We start from the raw sequence: 22407 nt of genomic DNA on the forward strand, positions 1-22407 counted from the left end.
TTTTTTTTTTGAGCTCTTCTGTGGCTTTTATTAAACTACTCAGGAGTCTTCACATCAGAATCCTGTGTCTTCCCCACCGCCCCCAGGAGAAAAGTTAACTGTGCAGCCACGGCTAATTTTTTTTTTACTAACTTTTAACTCCTTCCAGCCAACAAATACTTGAAACACTTGAAATATTGATGTATCTTCTCTGGTTTTGAGGGCTCATGAAAGATGTACAAAAATAGAGTTGGAGGCCGGGAAGAAATTTCAGATAGCAGTAAAAACGTTCGGCCTTAACTCTGATTTTTTGGTAATGAAACCATGTAAACTCGTAACGTTACTCTTATGGAGCTTTGTAGTCCATAAAAATAACATTGTCGTAGAGTCCCGATGTGCGTCATTTGTGACTGAGGGTTTTGATGTCTTTGCAGAAGGCAGACTAGTGCCTGCCTTTGAAATGTGTGAGGCGGTTTCGACGCGCTTCTCAGATGGATTTAATTAGCCCTTCCTGGGACTGGGTGTCCGCTGGTTGCAACCGAATTCTCATTTCATTCACCCATAACTAGAAACACCTCGCTTCAAACGGGCTTCTTCAAAGAAAGAGGGCTTTAGGGTTCTATGTTTTACTGCTGTTTGATGTTGGTTTCCCTTTAACTGAGAAGACCTTCTGTTTATACAACTGTTATTATTAAGAAAACACAGCTTTCTTCACCGAGGCTCCTTTTGTATCAGTGCTGGGTGTTGGGGGAAGTCTGAGATCTGGGGAATAGCTCTGGCGCTGTCGGACTGTTTGAGCAGCTGCGTGTTGGCCTATTTTGCTTATGGGAGGCGTGAACCAAAATGGTGGCGTGAACCTGTAGACTCTGTCTTCGAGCCCGAAATGGGAACGACAGCATACGGTGAGAACTAGTAACTGAACATGTTAGTAGGGCAGTTGTTTGAGAAGCTTACAACGTGAACCACAAGACCAGAGCTAATCAACTAATGAGGGTTGCCCGAATTCAAGTAGTAATCGTGTTTTGATTTACTCTCCCTAGAGTGCGTGGCTTGTGATAAGCTTTCAATGATCCTCTGAGAGGATCAAAGCGTATTCTCCATAGTAAAGTTATCTCTCTAAAAAACTGTATCCTACTGGTAATATTTGGGGCCTTCACAAAATTATCCCTACGTCTTCACATTTCATTAGAGTAGTGACTTGGATTTAGCCGGAAAATAATGCTTTTTCTTCTCTCTCTCTCTCTCTCTCTCTCTCTTTTTTTCCCAGCTAGTGTGTCTAGGGTCTGGCATGCTTCATCATGAAGGCCCCTTTTATCTTCTGTGCCCACGATTCTAATTACATTTCAGGGGTTTGTGATCCCTCCCAGAATCCTGGTCATTCATTGTATTTAGGATGAAGTGCTTCAGGGGCTTTCAGGCGGTTCACTCCTGGGCACAGGTTTGCATTTCATCTCTACAAGTTTTTCTTGCTTTAGCATCCTGATTTGTTAAAAAAGGAAATCCTAAGAAAAACAAACAAAAAAACCCTCTTTAGCTTACTACTTTTTTCTTTTTGTGGAAAGACAAAATTAATTTAGACATTCATGCTTAAGATTGTCCCATAGCCACAGATCACACTGAAAAAATGCATAGCAATATATGCCACAAATTCTTCCGGTGTCTTGTTTCAGTATTGCTGCCTCGTTTCTTTGCCATAACCGTTCTTTCCTGTGTTATTCACCAGACCAGTTGGGAATTGATCTCTGTGTCTTTTATTACATGTTTGGTGACTTGATACTCTTTTGGAGGAAGTCCTAGTGTTAAAATTATGGACGTGTGGATCAGGAATATTTCATTATATTTAGTAAATTTAATAATTAAAATTATTACCAATATGATTTATTTAAGTGTTCTCTTAAGGGTTCTGCCTTTAGTACAGTGTTAAATGGTTTCACAGTCTGTATTTCCTCCAGATGTTCTAAAAATCTTTGTAAAAATATAAAATGTCAAATACAAAGGACAAAACACTGTGAATTTTCTTTAATATCAATTTGCAAGACAACTTGTTAGGGAATCCTATTTGTAACATTTGAAGATAATAAGTAGCATGTTACAGTTACCACGCTTTCTCTAATGCAGACTGGGCCATTTATAAAAAAGAAACATCAGAAAAAAAAAAAAAAGAAAAATCAGTCACATTGGCTATAGGGGAACATAGGCAATCGTTTTCTTCCTCCATGATTTTCAGTTATAGAAATTAACTGTCAGCGTTTACTACCAGGTTTAGCTTGGGGCTAGGTAAGTGGGTGGTGGGGCATTACTAATGTAATACCGTATGGAAAACAACCATTTTCAAAGACAGATAAACCTCCTTACCCGTCACTTAGCAGTTACGTAAGCGTGGAGGGGTTCCTGAGTCTCTTCCAGCCGCTGCTGTGATGGGCTCCAGGACTCAGGAAAACCTAAAGCAGGAGGATGGATGCACTTCAGTTTCTGTCCCAGTCCTGCCGTTGCTGGCTGTGCGGTCAGTCCAAGTGACTTCCCTTTTCCAAGCCTTCCTTTTCCAACGTATGACATAGGGTTAGTGTTCTCCCGGGTCTTGTAGAAGTCAGATGAGGGAAGTGTATGTAATGTTTCGCGTACAGGGGCTGGCAGGTAGTAAGCCCTCGAGGGACCATCTCCCCCTTACCGCCCCAACAGAGACAACGTGCTGTTTAAGAGAATCGAGAGTAACTTTTATGTTGCAAGCAGTTCTTTGCCATTGCATGAGAAATTTGTGAAAAGCTATAAAGATAAGACTAAAAATTGATGTACACACACACATTGGCAAGACTTGTCAATGTGGGTTAATATTCCAAGAGTCTCATATTCATGGGTGGGATTTTAGTACTCATTTAATTTTATGAAGCTCTTTTTGAGGCCAGAACAGAATACCTAGGGAGTAGTTACAGAGGTAATCCCACGCTACTTTGTGATTCGTCTTGGGGACATTTTGTCAAGTGAGACTCCTAGGCCAGTGGCTGTGGTCCCCACCCTCCCTTAGGACTCCGTTGTGGTTAGATAGGCCAAAAAGCTTGCAGTTCCTCCTCCCCCCACTACCAGGCTTGCAGGGCTGAGGGGATCAGACTCTTTAGGGGATCTGTACCTTCTCCCTGTAGAGCCTTTGTCTTCTCCGTGGACTCTACTGATGTCCGTTAAAACTCCAGGCATCATGGAATCACCATACCAGTTGTTAGAGTGACCATTTTTTGCAAGAAAAAAAAAATATATATATATTTATTATATATACACATATATATTTATATGTGTGTGTGTGTGTGTGTGTGTGTATTGATCCTTGCTACTGGATTGTCCCTTCAAATGGATTTATCTCCAGATACCTAAAGTGGCTCAGTTGAGGTGTAATCAGATCATTCTGGGTTTGGATATGCTACTTTGCTAGTTTTGAAGCCTTGGGCAGTTATTTTAACTTCTCTGAGCCTCAAGATGTGTCTTCTATAAAATGGGATTAAAAACCTCTCCATCGGGGCACCTGGGTGGCTCAGTAGGTTAAAGCCTCTTCCTTCGGCTTAGGTCATGATCTCAGGGTCCTGGGATGGAGCCGCGCATCAGGCTTTCTGCTCAGTGGGGAGCCTGCTTCCTCCTCTCTCTCTGCCTGCCTCTCTGCCTACTTGTGATCTCTGTCAAATAAATAAATAAAATCTTTAAAAGAAAAGAAAAAGAAAAAGAAAAACCTCTCCATTGTAGGATTGCTCTGAGCATTCAGTGAGTTTAGTGCTTATTAAAATACCTGATTGGTATTGGGCACTAAGTGCGTGTTCCCTTTTATTTAGTCTAATTTTTGTGATCAAGTGACAGAAGTTAGACAGCTACAAAGAAAACCAAGGGGCATTCATAATCTGGGTATTCCTACCATTGGAGCTTCTCTTCTGATTCGGTGTTTTCTTTTCTTTTTAAGGTATTTTACTTCTAAGAAGGAAATTATAAAACAAACTATGCCTTTTGTTTCTAACCCAGTGTTTGAACCGCCCCCCCCCCAGAGTAGATATTGCTTAAAATTTTAAAATTTGATGCAGGTGACTTGGAGCACGGCTCTGCGTGGGTATATTTGCGCTTAGCCATATTTATCGTGCTAGTGTGACGGTGGCCGTATATTGCTGTTTCCCCATTTTGTCACTTGGCTTTCTATAAAAACGGCTGGTTGTGTTCGGATGTGTGATATGTGGTTGTCATATGGAACAAGAGTAAGGAAACCAGCTGGGGATTAAACCCAGCACAATGCTCTGTTGTAAATAACCATAGGCAAATTTGTGTGTAGCTACCAAATTTACCCAGTTGAGCAAAAACTGTTGTGTGTAGCTTTTAAAATTTAGTGATGGTTCTTTGAGAACTAGCTTAAATGTATCTCTTTAACCATAGAGGTTCAGCATGATTAGTAGAAGAGTTGTTGCCTATTGTTTTTATGATCAGATATAAAACACAGTTAAGAAGAATTTGTGAGTTGGTTTATGGCCAGCTCTTAAACACCAAGAAGTGTAAGAGCGGGTGATGGGGGAGATCGCCGGCAGTGGCTGTGGTGCTCATTAGTTTATCAAAGACCAAGGAAAGGTCTGTTGTGTTGAAGTCCACACTCCTGCTTGGATGTCCCCATCCAGTCAGTAATGAATGCAGTAATGGATGTTTTAGCCAAAAATTTGATCTAAATCAGGTCTTCTAGGTTTAATCGATTCCTTTGGGTTTTAAATGATCATATTCATACCACACCACAGTCCACCACAGCTTGAGAATTTTACCTCAACGGGAGGTGTTTCCTCTTTGTTGAGGATAGGATACCAGCTTGGAATGAAGCCGCAGTACGAGACCTATACTGACTTCCGGGGGGAGGATATTCTTGCTAGCATTCTGTGTGTATCATCTGCTTATTCAACCATGTAAAACTTCAACAAGAGGAGGTAATTGCTTAGATTTCTTGATTTGAATTGTTCTACTATTTGGCACTGGGTGGAAAGAGGGAAAAAAAATCATATTGAAAGCATTGTTCTGTTAATGAAGTTGCTTGTCCCTTTTTGTGCGGAATTTGGCAGGTAAAATTACCATTTATTCTACTTGCTAGAGCTGGAGAATAGATTGTTGAGGAAAAGTAGTAATTTAAGTAATGACACTAGATAGAATGTGCTACACTATATACATCTCCCATACTTTTAGATATTGACATGCAATTTTTATTTCTCTTTAGTAGTGCACTTTGTGTTTAACCACTGTATTACTTCCAGTAGCTTTCATCAGCGACATGCAGTTCACTTCGATTGTGAAATTTGGAAAAAATACTATGTTACTAATTATAACCAAAGTGTAGCATTTGATCTGAGGTTAAAATAGCGATTATATTTTGTTCTGGATATTTCAGAAGTATTGCCTGCATTTTAATTATGAACAATTACTTAAGAATTCAAAAGGACAGATGAAATATACACTTTAATATGATGACATGTAATTAATATCAGATTCCAGATATCTGTGATTTCTTCCATATTAGTTACACTTTGTTCTTTTATACATGTTTTAATATTTGGCCAATTCTAAAAGACAAATTTGAATCAAAAATCTTGTTCTAAATTGAGAAGTGTCTCATTCAAGATACGAATAGGTGTTGTGGTTTTTTTTTTAATAATCATGTGTTTATTTTTTAATTTTTTTTTAAAGATTGTATTTATTCATTTGACAGAGACACAGCGAGAGAGAGAACACAAGCAGGGATAGTGGGAGAGGGAGAAGCAGGCTTCCTGCTGAGCAGGGAGCCCAATGCGGGGCTCCAACCCAGGACCCTGAGATCATGACCTGAGCTGAAGGCAGATGCTTAGCGACTGAGCCACCCAGGCACCCCAATAACCATGTGTTTAAATGATGCATAAATTTAGCATTTGTGAAACTTTGAAGCAAATCTGTAATCTCCTATATTTATTATAGATTCGATTCTCCCTAGTTATGAAACTTAAGGTTTTTAAAACATTGTTACTGTTACAGTTTAAAATATAATGGCTAAACCTGCTCTCCTTCCAAAAATAAAAGAAATCCTCCGTAGAAACAGATCTGCAAAATACATGGGGGAAAAAAAAAAAAGCCAGTTGGTGTATTTGTAGACGTGCCAGTGTGAATGAAGAGAGTTTAGTGTTGCTGAAACTTGTAACCATCGGCCACTTCTTTCTGCCCACTAAGCTAACTGGTAGGCAGGTGCACATGCTACAGAAGCGAACATCGCAATTGACACTAATTGGCATAGTTGTTGGCAGTCTTATCAGAAAGCAAAGGGCTGAATGGTTGAATGGGTTTAGAGAACTTGAATGATAATAAGCATTTTTATATGCATCTTGAATTACTTTTGTGACCCAGACTAACGGGAACACTTCATTCTGACCTCATCCTTCAATGAATAGAAATTATAGAATGCACGATGCGCAGTGTGTGATTACTGATTATTTTTCAGGTAACCTTTTACAGCTCTGCCTGCTCCGCTGCTCCCTGTCCACCTCCCCCTCCCCTTGGGCTCGAAGACACCAAAGTATGTGTGGAAGAAAAAGGAGATAGCTAACTATTGTTACTGAATATTAGATTAATTTTTTGATTGATTTGTCACCAAAAGCTTGGTGCAGGTCATAGTACTTTAGGCTCAGCTTAAGAAAAAAAAATATCGAATTTATGGATGAAAGAACAAGAAGTCTGGGATTGCTTCTAAATAGTCACAGAGTAGTGGAGATGGAGGAGAGACAGGATTAGCTTGAAGGGGAAAAGTTTTGAACAAGGGTGCTGGAACTGTGGGGGTTATTAAGCTCTTCTCGCTGTTGATGTACTTGTTTGAAATTTTCCGTTACAGAAGGGTTGTTCTTTTGTTTCTTTAATGTGCCAGTCATCTCAGCCCTGCTTTGGTAAGGTCTTCTGTACTCGCCAGTTCCTTCCCAGTACCTGCTTTTAATTTTTTTTCCTAGTTCCTTTTATCAAAAATGACCCTAAAATGAGAGTTGTATTACCTAAGGAACTAATCTGTGTGCTCGTATATAAATGAGTTAATTTCTAGGCAGTGAGCATTTTAATAGGAGCTTTCTAAAGATAGTTTCTTAATTGAAAGGAATGACTGTCTGTATGGAATTTTTTGTCACTAGGCTGGATCTTTATGCTTATTCCGATAATGGTCCCTCACAGAAGGGTTAACAATTTTAGGTTTTCCATAATGATTGATCTTACCTTTTTTGTGCTAGAGGTAATGGTGTGTTTTTCTCCTATAGAAATATTTTCCATGAAGTATTTTTCTTTAGTTAAGAGAGGGCATGACTGTATTGTTTAGCTTATGTTTTTGGTCATGTAGGTATTTCTGTGTGTTTTGGTCCACTTTCCACCCCAAAATAATTTAGAATTACCAGTGTTAGAAATAAAGTCAAGTCTTCGTTGGCCCAAAGGGCTGTTTTGCAAAGGGATGTCTGGGGAGGGGTGCTTACTCGAGGCATTTGCTGGAAAGTTCAGTGCTGCAGGCAGTTACCGTCACCCTTCCTTCTGTCTACCGGTTATTACATAGATGAGTAGTTTATGTAAATTTTGTACTCTGCTGTTGAGCCAAGTCCCCTTGAGATTTATTATGATCAAGTATTAGTAAACTTTGTAGAAGGTGTTTGAAATGTCGATCCTTGACTAGTAAGAGTTGGAGAAACCAAATTTTTCAGACTGTTGCGGCTTTTCCATCCTTCCAATCTGTCCTGAGAATTGATTTGAGTTGAGCCTGATTTCAAAGTATCATTGCTTAAAACACCTCAGATTTTTTTTTACAGCTTTCCAAGAAATTAAAATATAAAGATGTCAGTATTTCTGTTTCAGTTTGTATTTCCGGAGGTCCTCAAGAATGCATGCAGTTTGCTCGTTAATTTCTTGTGCTGTTCCTGGTCAGTGTCCACTCTTCCCTTTGCTCCATAGCTTTTTCTTTGGCCATGATAGGTGTATTATTTCTTGTAACTGCTATCCAAACTGATATATTACATTAGCCATACTGCTTTTCAGGGCTCCTGGAAAAGTGCCAGTTTTCCTGTCCTTTCAGTTTGGTAGCACAGTTTTAGGAATAATGGAATGGTCTTGCTTTGTTCGCAGTCATCAGAATGAAAAGGATTTATCTAACAATTTGAATAGATAATTTTATTTGTGTGGACATGAAAGTGAAACCTAGGAATGGGATGGAATTTTAAGTGGCATTTTTTATTTGTTTTGAAATTCTTTCTCTCTCTCTTTCTGTAAATGAGCTATGTTAAATTTGTGTGTGTGGGGGATGGGATGTTCCTCTCTGATACACTAGATCCTGTGTAGATTTTGTGATTGTAAAAGGGCTTAATGGAGTATATATATATGATTGGAATAACTTTAAGTACCCAGTAGTGCAATTGCAAGGCATGGGGTAGCTCTATTTTTAATTTTTTGAAGAATCTCCACTCTGTTTTCCAAAGTGGCTGCACCAGCTTGCATTCCCACCAACGGTGTAAGAGGGGGTTCCCCTTTCTCTACATCCTCTCCAACACATGTTGTTTAATGTCTTGTTGATTTTGGCCCTTCTAACTGGTGTAAGGTGGTATCTCAGTGTGGTTTTGGTTTGAATCTCCCTGATGGCTAATGATGATGAACATTTTTTCATGTGTCGAGATGCCCTTCAACAGACGAGTGGATAAGGAAGATATGGTCCATATATACTATGGGGTATTATGTCTCCATCAGGAAGGATGAATACCCAATTTTTTATCAGCATGGATGGGACTGGAAGAGATTATGCTGAGTGAAATAAGTAAAGCAGACAGAGTCAATTATCATATGGTTTCACTTACTTGTGGAGCATAAGGAATAACTTGGAGGACATTAGGAGAAGGAAAGGGAAAGTGAATTGGGGGAGATTGGAGCGGGAGATGAACCATGAGAGACTGTGGACTCTGAGAAACAAACAGGGTTTTAGAGGGGAGGCGGGATGGGGGTAGGGTGTGCCTGGTGGTAGGTATTAAGGACACGTATTGCATGGAGCACTGGGTGTGGTGCATAAACAATGAATCTTGGAACATTGCATCAAAAACTAATTATGTATTTTATGGTGACTAACATAACACAATAAAAATAAATTCAGTTTAGTTAAAGTAGAGTACATTATTAGTTTCAGGGGTGGAATTTAGTGATTCATCAGTTGCATGTAACACCCAGTGCTCATTACCTCCCGTGCCCTCCTTAAGGCCCATCACCCAGTTACCCCTCCCCCACCCAGAAACCCTCTGTTCCCTAGAGTTAGGAGTCTCTTGTGGTTTGCCTCCCTCTCTGTTTTTATCTTATTTTATTTTTCCTTCCCTTCCCCTGTATTCATCTTGTTTTGTTTCTTAAATTCCACATATGAGTGAAATCATATGGTATTTGTCTCTCTCTTACTTATTTCACTTTGCATAATACCTTCTACTTCTATCTATGTCGTCGCAAATAAAAATACTTTTACTTAAAAGTTACTTTATTAGTCTTACCAAAAGCTGTCCTGGAGAGTTTTGAATGAGAACTATATTGTCAGTGGTCAGCAATCTAAGATAAAAGCTACTTATCTGAATAACACACATTAAGGCTACATGAAAGCAAGTAATTTTGGTTTTGTCTGCTTTATGTTGTGATACTTAACTTAAAAAGCTTAGCTTTGGTAGCTCTAGCTACCAAATAAACAAATGTATAAATAAAAGTTAGGTTTTCTATCTCAGTGAATTTGATAATTTTTGTTTTTATGTGTTTATTTGAGAGAGAGAGGGCATGCAAGTAGGGAGAGGTCGGAGGGAGAAGCAGACTCGCCACTGAGCAGGGAGCCCGATGCGGACTCCATCCTGCGACTCCAGGATCAGGACCGGAGCTGAAGGCAGTTGCTTAACCAACTGAGCCTCCCAGGCGTGCTGATAATTTTTATTTTTAATACAATAGATATATGTCAAAGATCTGTCAGTCCTCAACATCAAAGCACCGTGCTAAGCTCTTCATGATGTACATGAAAGAAGAAGACACTAATCTGTCCTCAGGAGCTTCTGGTTTCGTTGGGAGGTTTTGAGGTCAATACAGTACTGTTCTGTAATATAATGCATAATTTGATAAGTGCATAGAGATTCAGAATGTTACAGAAAGTCAAAGAAAGACTCCATGCAGTAGAGCGTAAGACTGGAGGTGGTAGAGGTGGGTTTGGGGGGCCTGAGGCAGGAAGTCGGGAGCAAACTTGACAGAGTCAGTAGCATATGGAGTAGGTAATGAAGAATGCATGGGAGAAGGCTGTTAGGCTGACTTGACTATTTCAAGTTCAAATAGTAAGAATAAAACTCGGTAAAGAGCTGGTGCACACTTGTCTCTAAGAGAGAGCGGGAAGGAAAAATCAGAATGGTTGCTAGGTTGACACCATTAATTCTGAGGACCTTGAGGGCTCTGCTGAGAAGTTAAATTTTTAATTATTAAGCAACCAGAGGCCTAGGGAGATTTTGAGCCAAGAAAACTTGTAAGATAAAGCCACATCTTTAACTGCTCAATGGAAGGAAATAGAATTGTTGTTAACTGCTGATTGGGCTTTGGGAAGGTTTTCTGTCTGGACGGGTCCCTAATAGGAAAAGAAAGAGAAAGGGTTTACCTTTGCTCAGTAGTTGCTAAGAGAATTTGGGCAGATATGCGAGAGAGAAGTCAGCAGTAGTGGGAAGAGGAAGAGAAGGGGTCAAAAAAGCAAAACTCAGTAATCGGAGTATCTTTTAGAATGTGTCTGCTTCTCTCAACGCCACCTGGGATAGGAGTCCGTCTGGAAAGTGTCTCTGCCTGGGGCCACCTTGGCTTGATAATTAATCACGGGTAGGGACTAGAATTCTTTGATACCAAGTATGGCTGTCCAAATAGTTGGCCTGACCTCATAGTCTATGTTTTTAAGCTTTTTACTGTGGAAAACCTGAAGTATACACAAAATTGAAAGACAAGTACAATGAGTACCATGTGCTCTTCTTATTTTATCTATGTTCACCTTTTAAAAATTTCTGGAGTACTTTTGGACACATATCATGCATGCTATCAATTGATGATTTTACTGTTATTTATTTGTTTGTTTTTAGTTTTTGGAGTACCAGGTCTTTCTGCGTCCCAAATTCCCAAACCCTTCTGCACTGATCATGTAACACACTGTTCCTTTTTTCTCCAAAGAGAAACCTCCTTTTTTTTTTTTTTAAATCCACATTAGTGTCAATCAGTTGACTTTTTTTTTTAAAGATTTATTTATGTATTTGACAGACAGATATTACAAGTAGGCAGAGAGAGAGAGAGAGAGAGGAGGAAGCAGGCTCCCCTCTGAGCAGAGAGCCCGATGCAGGGCTCAATCCCAGGATGCTGGGATCATGACCTGAGCCAAAGGCAGAGGCTTTAACCCTCTGAGCCACCCAGGAGCCCCTGACCTTTTTTATAGTTTAAGCAATATCACATTCTTTTTCTAATATACACTTTCTGAATTACTGTGAAATATATTTAAGGAAGATTTTATATATATATTTACATACATATGGATGTTGGACAAACAAAAAAAAAGTGGCAGACTTATTAGTTAGGTGGGTAGTAGAAGGCAGGTGTCTTACTGTCAGAGAAGGGAGTAACAGATACAGCACGGAGGATGGTTAGAATGTACCCAGCAGTGTTGGATGGTAATGAGAGAGATCAGGGTGAACTCACGGTTTTTGGAGGTAGATTCAGAAACAGATGTAGATGCACATAGTACTTTATATGCCAGTGGGTATGACCTCCGTGGTTATGGGACACATTGACCATGGACCTCGTGGTATGATGCTGAAGAAAACCCAGTATCACTGTTGTATAGTTCCTGGTAAAAATGTTTAATCCTGAGAAACATTCTTCTGAATTCAGGCATATTCTACAAAGTAACTGATTTATACTCTTCAAAAATGTCAAGATCATGAGAATTAAGAAACTGATCCGGGTCGACAGAGACCATTGAGACGTGCCTGCTAGATGCAGGAGCGTACGTTAGATGCAGGAGATGCGTAATGGGCATCACTGGGGCCGTTTGTGGATATTTGAATACAGTTTGTGGTTCTGATGGTAAAATTAGATCAGTACTAATGCACCGATTTTGCTGGTTATACTGTACAGAGGGCATCCGTGTTCTTGGGATTGCAGCTGGGCTATTAAGGGGACATTGGGACATCATAACTGGCAAAAATTGTTAACAACTAGGGAATCTGAGCTTGAGGCACTGTTGCTGCAATTTTTATGTACATTTTAAAAAACGGTTTATTTTAGAGAGCACGTGAATGAGGGGAGGGACAGAGGGAAAGGGAGAGAAAGAGTCTTCAGACTCCCGGCTAAGTGTGGTACCTGACCTGGGGCTTGTTCTCACAACCCTAACAAGATCATGACCAGAGCTAAAATCAAGAGTTGGCGCTTAACCGACTGAACCACCCAGGCGCCCCAATTTTTTATGTACATTCAAAATTACTTCGCACAAGAAGGAACAATGTAGCAATAATCGTGCCTCATATAAACCTCATTGGCTATGATACTGCCACTGCGCAAAGCTAAGAAGGAACAGTGTAAAGGGAAATACTTTCCCAGCCCATTCATTGGAATGACAGAAATGGATAGTACCGTTTTCCTGTAAGAAGCAATGAAAAAATCGTGGAGACTCTGTAAGCCTTACCTTGTACCAGTACAGTCACGCCAGTGTTTTATAGAGCTGATAAGCAATCCTACTGCCTTGTTCCAAGTGTGCCTTTTGAAAAACTGTGATCAACTTAATATATAGATTTTTACTAGGGTTTTTCTTGAGATATAATTGGGACTTACAGAGTAAAAGGCTGGTTGTTACTATATCCAGTGGGAGGATTTGGTGAGTAATTCTTGGGAATCAATTCCAGTATCTCACTTCTTACCATGACAAAAAAGTTTTATTGTTCATGCTTAGAAAACATTCTATTATTAGATCTGTAATTCATGAGCAGTTTTAAGGACATAAAATACATCCTTTTTGAGGGGGCGGGATGCAACAAATTTACTACTACAATTTGAAAATTGAAGCATAAAACTACCAAATACATGTTATTGCTATTGTAGTAAAAGAAAGAGATAATAAATATCTCTGTATATGTATTAGCAATAATATCACCAGTGGCCACAGGAGCTCAGAAGAGAGTGCAGGACTGGGGGTAATCCTCGGTAGGTAGGATCACAGAAGATAGAATATCAAATATATTTGTTGTTGGCCTGGAGAAATGAACAATTAGGGCCAGTCGTGTTTCTAAGGGTAGAACTAGAGTGCAGAGTCACAGATGAGATAAAGGAGGTAGGATTAGGAAATGGCATGTCACCGTCGCAGCGTAGGGGAATGTAGGATGAAGAAGGGCTTAGTCGTTGCTGTGAGAGCAGTACACAGCCCGCTTAGGTCTTGTGTGAGTAAACTGGTAACTAACGTCCTGGGATTTCGCTGGGGGGCATCTCTGATAGCGAAACGCACTGGAAAAGCAAAAGAAATACTAGTAGAAATCAGATGAAATTAAAAGGATAAAAATGGAGGAGATATGAATGGAAGAAGAAGCAAAAGTAGGCCTGTTGAAAAATGGATCCAGAATAATCGTTATTGTGGGGGGAGGGCATAGTATCACTGTATTGAACGCCCACCAACAGCCAGCATTTGCTGCGGACTTACTCTGTGCCTGGTACTGGTCTCGGTGCTTGACTTTGTTCCGCATAAGCACTCCGCGAGCACAGATTTAACACATGAGGACACAGAGACGGGAACAATTAGGCAGCTTGTAAACCCGAGGTTCAAATATAGGCATACTGACTGTTGACAAAAACCGCGAGAAACTGTGGACTCTGAGAAACAAACTGAGGGTTTTGGAGGGTTTGGGGGTGGAAGGTTGGGTGAGCCTGGTGGTGGGTATTACAGAGGGCACATATGGCATGGAGCACTGGGTGTGGTGCATAAACAGTGAATTCTGGAACACTGAAAAGAAATTTTTAAAAAATGTAAAAAACCACAAATCTACAGAGAGAATGCAAAATTCTGCCATAATTTCATAGATTGAGTAGAAGAAAAGGTAGTTTCACTTGTTCCTTATGTTAAACTCCTCTACCTACAGTTATTCACTAAGCTGTGATGTAATTTACAGTATTAACTGCAGAGAATGACCTTATCACACCAATCCAAAAGAAACTACTACTATAATTAAAGTGTGGGCAAAATAATGTAGGATTTTTTTAAAAAAGCTATACAACTGAAATTACAGTTGTTACTGATCAATTAATGAGGCGATAATTAAAGAGAAACTGGTCACCCTGGCTGATTGTAGACCAGTACCTAAAATTTGTTTTTGTAATTCACATCCTTTGAGATATATTTAATTACATTTATAACACATGCATATTTAATACAGTCTTTTGTGACAGATTAACAGATCTTCACCATCATTGTGTCTAATCCCTTTTGATGTTTTTGTCATTATTACGTTATCTATTTGGGAGAGAAATAAAAGACTGTTTCCAGGGCAATAGCGGTAAAGAAGAAACTTATGAAAATGGTTGTCTCCTTTTGTTTTCAGAAAACAAGCATCTCATTTCTCTCTGGAAGGGCAGTAGAGGTATCATGACTATATTTTGGAATAAGAAAATATTTTAGTAAATAGGGGAGCAGGATAAAGAAAACCTACCCTTTCTCTGTCAATTTAAGATCTGTATTCAGGTTGTCCTGTAGTTTATATTAGAATGTTAGGAATCATTATTAAAGTTGAACAAGAATGTTTGAGTTATTTTTATCATGTTTTACCTGAGAAATTAATGTCGAAGCCAGTAATTTAGCAAAGTTATTGGATGTAAATTTTAGGAAAGTTATGTGCTTCATATTGTCAACATTTTAACTTCAGAATTTTTTAAAAAAAGTTTATTTGTGGGGCGCTCGGGTGGCTCAGTGGGTTAAAGCCTCTGCCTTCGGCTCAGGTTATGATTCCAGGGTCATGGAATCGAGTTCCGCATCGGGCTCTCTGCTCCAGGGGAAACCTGCTTCCCCCTCTCTCTTTACCTGCCTCTCTGCCTACTTGTGATCTCTGTCAAATAAATAAATAAAATATTTAAAAAAAAAAGTTTATTTGTGTTTCACCTATCCAGCAGGAGTGTGTGTAGAGGTCAGTGTACTATAATGATGGTGGATGGTGGTAATACCCCGTGTATTTAACTGCATGGTCTACAGATTTCTTTGTTATTAGGGAGTGTTGGATAGACCTCATCGATTTGATACACAATTGAATAATATTTTTGTCAGCAGTAATTAAGAGATAAGAACCAAAAAGAACCAGTAAGCATCTTTATCTCCTGAATAGTCTTCTTACAAGGTACAAATAAGCTATGAGTTTCTGCTACACACAAGCATTGTACCTTCGTATTTACAGGTGTTACTTTTGCTTTTGACATGTGGATTTCAGTGAAGTACTCAGAATTGCAAGATAATTGCTTCTGTTGCTTCCATAATTTATATGGTTCTTTAATTTCCTTATAATGTGTAACAGGAGGAGAGGGTTGGGTTGGAGTATGTTTTTCTAGGATCCTTTCCAGCCTAATAGCCAAATCAGAAAACCGCAGATCTTTTTCCACGTTCTGTGTGGACTGATAATTTTTAAGGTAGGCTGTGAAAGGGCAGACTAGTTATTCCTTTCTGGAAATTAGCTATAGCTTGATCAACAAATCTTTTTTATCCTTCATATTGTTTTCAGAAATAAAAGCAAAATATATGATCAAAGTCTTTTTTAAGAAGTGGAATGAACACCTTGATTTTTATCTTAGGTCTAATTCTGCACAATACTAGTCTTAACATTTGATGACAAAAAAGAATTCTGTATAACCAAAAAGAATTGTATGGTGAATCAGAAACACTTTTTACAGGCTGTATATTCCCAAATTTTTTATTATTTTTGGAAAAGCTTTTTGGCAAATACTTTGTTTTTTAAGTTTTTACATTCCTACCTTTGAAAAAACTCAGCTAACAGGTGCTTACTGTAATAGAAGTTATAATATTTTAACTGTGTCATGAGGCACCTCTGAGGAAGTGCTTTTTTTGTTTTTTAATGGTAAAGGATGTAAGTAATCTCTCACAAATGTCAAATTAATTTTGGGTGTGTACTTTCTTTTTCCCTTACGATTACGTAGATAGGAAAATTGAATGTTCCAAACAACTCATGGAAAAAATATTCCACATCAACATTATTTGTACCATAAATGCAGTTAAACGTTTTTAATGGAGTACAGAGTTACCAGTAGACTGTTAAATAGGAGAACATGCTTTCTTGGAATAGGAAAGAAACCATGTTTTTGAAGTGGTGTTTTACACATCATAAACATTCTTATGAATAACTTAACTGAAGTTATCCTCTTTAGGTGGGGGAAACTTGGCAGAAAATAGTGTGTGTTAAGATGGATTGCATGAATTCTATCTGCTGTAGCCTTGCGCTGCTTAATTTGAACTTAAAATATCCGTACTTTAAATAGAATGTAATCTTTAAATGATTACAGAATGCTGAGACATACGACGGTATCATACTGAAGATTGCAGCACTACGCTTCTTTTTTGGAGTTTATACTCTCCAGAAGCAGGCAGGACCTTTATTTGGTCATTCTCGCACTGTTGTTTTTTCCCCATTTACCTCTGATTTTTGTAAATGATCGGGTGTATGTTCACCAGAGACCATTCTGCCTGTAGTGCGGAGAACCAAGTGGCAGTACTGAAAAAGACATACAGAGGGCTAGGCTCTTGCGGTGGTCCAGGTGAGAGGCAGTAGCAGGTGCTACGCTGCAGGGTGGGGGTGGGGTGCTTGTGCTAAGGGTAGAGGGCGGAGGGGCCTTTGGAAAGCCTCCCCGGTCATCCACGTTCTAAGGCACAATCTATCCACTCCTCTCTGCCCATTCCACTGTGGCCTCTGTGTCTCTTGCTTTGTCATCAACAAACCGCCCTGTGTTCTCAGACACCACAGAAACCTGGTGGTGGTTTTTTTCCCATAACACATGCACCTCTGAGATGGGAAGTGAGTTGTTTCCCCCAGTACCATTCTAGACCCTGTCCCCCTCCCTCTTGTTCTTTGAAGTTGATGCTGTATCACTGCCTCCCCTCCTTGGCAACCTCCACGTTCCCTCCCCTGCATTTGAAGGCTGGCAATCCGTTTGTGGTCTCTCTGCCTCAGGACAACCAGGAGAGCTCATATTTTCTCTCCATCCATGGATCCCACTCCCGTTTTTCTGTTCTTTATCCAGCTTAGATATCCTGGCCAATAATTACAGTAATTCGCTTACTTCCATCATTCCCAAACTTAGAGGAACTTGGTGTCCCAGTTTCTTTATTCCTGCATCGGGCAAATACCTGAGCATTGCTGGACAAAACCACACACCAGAGGCAGATTCGTGTCATTACACGCGCCGAGGTCCCGCTGTGGCTGCGCACACCCAGCCCTGGGAGGCAGCTGTGCTGCTGCTTAGCTCATCCCCTCCCTTTTCTTCGCGATTATTTCATGACCTCCGTATTCAAACTTGTCACTTTCCTTCCCCAGTTTATACCACTCCTGAGTATCCCGCTTCTCCCCAGGACCCATGGTGGGGACTAAGTCACCGTAATTTTCATTTTTATTAACTCTGGTTTGTTCTCCAAACTGTAGCTGGACTCCTCTTTCAACAAGACACAGCTGACGATGGCACACTCCATCGGAATCCTTAGAGCTTCTTGTCGCTCCTCCTCTCCAGCGTGCCATGCTCGCCTCTGTTTTCTGTGCTCTGCACACTGGTTTCATATGAGCTAAGCTCTTTCTTGCCTCTGGGATTTTTATTTTTACACGAGATTCCCTCTGGGATAGCCCCTCTGCACCTTCCCACCTACCCACCACCAACAACCAGTTTCTCTACTCACGCTTCAGATCTTGGCTTAAATATCACCTCGTCCTAAGGGGTCTTCTTTCCTGCTGAGAAGTAAGGAGTAGTCAGAATTAGGAAGAAAGTATACAATTGCTGAAGATATGTGACCTTTCAGAATACAGTTTTAGCAAATAGATTGTAGGAGGTTGGGGGGGAAGTTACTTGATAGGAAAATAGGCACAGAGCACTTGTTCTAGGGCCTGATAGAGAAAAGAAGGAAAGCAGCAGTTTGGTGGTTGGAGGGCATAGTGGGTCATGTAGGTGCCCATCTGTGAAAATAATAGGTGTTCGGTACGTGTGCGAGGCAGAGGGGAAATGCCTGGTGTGTGAGATACCAGCAAAGGAAAGAAGGTTCAGTGATGCCAAAAAATCAGAGGATTTATGTCTTGTGGCTTCAGTTTTGGTAAAGAAAAGAAGACGTTGTCTGCCAAGAGTGTGGGTCAGAATTAATGTGATAACTATTTTAACTTTGGTGCACTTGAGTCCTGGGTCTGTTTAAACGACAGGCACGAGATCTTTATGTCTGGGTTAGTGTTTCTAAACAGAGATGTTGTATCTTTGGTTTGTTTTTTAAATAGAGTTTTATAGTAATTTAAAATATTCTAGTGTTTTCATAGTGCTTAGAATGTTTCCACAATATTGTCTGCCTTGAAAGGGATAAAATATTATTTCTGTCATTTGTCATTTTATTCTTGGTCTATTTTTATTTTTAATCCCCACACTGAATTTGACTTAAATTGTTAGCTTTTATTGCTTGTCAAAGGAAAGATCTTAAAAATCTTCTTCCCCAAACAGAGGTGTTTGAGCAAAACCAAGTCCCTTTCAAATATTGGAACTTTCCATGTCAGAAATTAACTAAGTGTATCTTAAATAAAAGGCCTTCACAACCATAAAACCATAGAATTTTAGCCTAGAAGTGATCTTCAGTGTTGCTTATTCCAGTCCCTCATTTCTCAATAAGCAGAGGGATTGTCCAAAATACATGATCAAATTGGGTGTTGGAGATGAAGTCGATAAATCTGTGACCAGAGAAATTGAAATGAGTATTGGTGTGTTAACCAAAATGAAGAAGGGCAGCTGTTATGTATTGTGTGCCTGTTAGTGAAAGGTACCAAGTAAATACTGACTTCATGCTGCCATGAGAGAGAAGAATGGGCCCTTACACTATTCCTCGCTTCTGTGGTTTTGAATACATACCATATGGATACAGAACAAATTTTAAAAGTATGAATAGATTTGCAGTAAAAGGCAAGCCTGCCTTCTATCCCTGTCCTGCAGTCCCTCTGTTCCTCATATATTTATCTAGAGGTACTCTATACATTTAAAAAACACAGGGGTTTTTTCCCCCCTTAACAAATGATAGCATACTCTGTATGCTCTTCTGTAATTTCTTGGGTATGGTTTCATATCAGTGTATAGAGAGATGCCTCCTTTTTAAAAAAGGGGTGCTAAGTTCTCTTCTATGCTACAAGATATGTTCATATGATATATTTTAAGGACATGTTGGCTGGGTATAAAATTGGGGGGCAATGTTTTCCTTTTTAGTACTTAGACCATATTGCCCTGTAGTTTTATGTATCAGTTTTGCCCTTGAGAAATTAGGCTGACCTGAGGTTTTTTCTAGCTTGTGCCTGCTTTCTTATTTTTCCCTAAATATCCACATTAAACTGTCTTTCTTCCTAAAGTTCCATAAACAACAACATTCCACAAATTCGAGGTTTTATTTATTTTCAAAAGTTTTATCCCATCATATCTTTGAACTTTCATTTATTCTTTTTTCTTTATAAGCCTTTTTGAAAAAGTCATTCGTATATTCTTTGGATCCATTTCTCCCTCCTCCATATCTGTTGTCTTCTCTATAAATTTTTATATTGCTAGTCTTGTCTGTTTTGTTTTATATGGTATCTCCATGTCCTTGTCTTTCTTTGTAGTCTCATTGATTCTATTTTTGGTTGCTTCTTAAGGTGGCTTTTATCTTATAATGTTATTTTTCTCTTTATTTTTTTTCTGAGATCTACCAGCTTGATTTTCATTTCCTTCTGTTGTTGTATGATCTCTTCTTTGAACCTTTGTTTTTCTTCTTTGAGCTCATTTTTAAAAAGAGGAGTCATGTTTCCTATGGTTATCTTTGAGACTTTGCAGAATTATTTATCTGAACTCTTCCTGTGTTTCTCCGAGTAGTTCTTCTTGTGTTATAATACTCTTAATTTACCTTTTTCTCTTGATAAAAATATGTTTTACAAATTGTGTGTGAAGATCCAGCATTGGTTACTTTCTGATTGTTATGTGCAGGAGGGTCGTTGGCTGTGTATAAGCATGGGCAGCCTATAGCTTTTCCTTGTTAGGCCTGTTAGTCTAATACCCTTTCATCAAATCTGTTATTTCCATTGTCCTAGATTTCACTTTCCATTAGGTTCTGGCATGGAAAAGATAGGGTGGTGCTTTATGTCAGGTTCTCAGTGCTGTAGTAGTGAAATGCCACTTCCACTCCACACCTGTTGCTTCACCCCCCCCCCCCAAGGCTGAAGAATTAGGTGTAGACAATACATATGGCATAGTAACAAGAATTCTTCAGGTCAGTCTGCTCCGATCTTTCCTAAGGTATTAAAATGTTCAAATTCCCTGCCTCTCCTAATGGCCTATACTTACATCTAGATTTCACTCATCTCGTGAAAGCATCAATAGTATCATTGCATCTTCTGTCCTGAATTATGTTTCTTGGTGAAGTCTGTTTATGGCTTCAGGCCTGAGAAAACACATGATGGTTTACAGCATGTTCATTTCTCGCATTTAAAATTTGAAGATATGCTTCAGAGATACTGATTTGGAGCTCTGATAATTTCCTTGCTTCAGTTATATAGTGACATCACAAAATTATGCTCATTACTTCCCAGGTGTGCAAGTAATGTAATGTAATCTTCCTCAGAAGCCTTCTGCCTTTAGTAAGAGGTGAGGGGAAGGAAACACTTTAGTTTTTTGGTTTTTGATTTTTAAGAATTTTTTAAAAATATTTTATTTATTTATTTATTTGACAAAGAGAGCAAGAGAACACAAGCAAGGGGAGCAGTAGCGGGAGAGGGAGAAACAGATGCCCTACAGGGCAGGGAGCCCAAAGTGGGGCTCGATCCCAGGACCCTGGGATCATGACCTGAACTGAAGGCCCATGCTTAACTCTCTGAACCACCCAGGCACCCCAGCACTTTGCTTTCAGCAGTATCTTTCAGATACCATGGCGTTTTGGGTTTCTTTCCCTTACTCCAGCTAACCCCGTGGTGTGGAGTTTGGGTGCAGGTAAAAGGGGCCTTTAGGTATATGGTTGGACTCACCTCATAACTGTAGAGGTGGGGAGGAGAACTTAGACCCGCAGTGTCTTTACAAGGCTATAAGGGCCTGGACCCATGACTGTCAGGTGCTCTTTCTTCTTCTTTGTCATGGAAGAGGCCTTTGCTACCCATAGTCCTGCTTGCTCTTTGCCTGGAGACCTAGAGTCCCCTGTACTACTATGTTTTCTTTATCCTGACCCAGACTTTGTCGTTTCACTAAGCTAGGTAAAAACTTCTGGACTCCTAACATGATGTGTTTGGGTCATCTATCCAGCTTCTTCCTCCATCCGTGCTACACTTTTGACCACACACCGGGCCAAGAATGCCATGACCCCAAGCCTGCAGTCCCTCCTAGATGATGTTCAAGTAGATGATGAAGAAGTAGACCTTCAGCTTAGATATTTTTAGGGTACCTGATACCCGTCAGGATGTTTTCACATATCTCTCTCCGTTTCTACTCCCCTACGTGTTCCCAGGGGTCCATACGAAAGGAAATTGGGGGGGTCTCTGATCCCTGGTCTCTGATACTTTAATCTTCCCTCTGTGTCTTTCCTTCATGTAATCGATAGGACTTGAAAAGGACTTTTCCCCCCATGTTTCTGTCCAGAAGGGAATTTCCTTCTGTCTTTCTTCCCAAATTAACATTCACATCCACTCATCCAGTAGCAGAAGATGTGGGGAGAGAAATTAATTTATCAGTAAGGGAAGATAAAGTTAGCTTAAAAATACCATTTTCAGTTTGGGAAGAGGCAGACTTTCTTCCCTCTGTGTTTATTTTTAAAATCATTTTATTTCATTAAAGATTTATGTATTTGAAAGAGAGCAAGCAGAAAGGAGGGGCTGAGACAGAGGAAGAGGGAGAGATAGAGTCTTAAGCAGATTCACTGCTGAGTGCGGAGCCCGCTGTGGGGCTTGATCTCAAGGCCCTGAGATCGTGACCTAAGCCCAAATCAAGTCAGATGCTTAGCTGACTGCACCACCCTGTTTTGTTTTTAAAAGTCAGATTTATTGAGGTATAAATTAATAAAACATTTACTCTTTAATTGTATGGTTTGATTGAGTTTTGACAAATCTGTATAGTCCTATAATCACCACCGGAAATAAGATTTAGAATATATCCATCACCCCATAGAGTTCCCTCATACCCTTTCCTAGTCAGGCATATCCTCAT

General features: G+C 39.7%; 1 protein-coding gene and 1 pseudogene across 3 annotated transcripts in view; one reads left to right on the forward strand and one right to left on the reverse strand.

The window, feature by feature from the left end:
* Positions 1–22407, forward strand: part of PCCA (propionyl-CoA carboxylase subunit alpha) — a 402014-nt gene that overhangs the window by 277922 nt on the left and 101685 nt on the right. The gene's annotated exons all lie outside the window — the stretch shown is intronic.
* LOC122908019 lies at positions 12384–12547 on the reverse strand (annotated as a pseudogene).

This window comes from Neovison vison, chromosome 5, assembly GCF_020171115.1.
Source record: "Neovison vison isolate M4711 chromosome 5, ASM_NN_V1, whole genome shotgun sequence".
Classification (NCBI taxonomy): Eukaryota; Metazoa; Chordata; class Mammalia; order Carnivora; family Mustelidae; genus Neogale; species Neogale vison.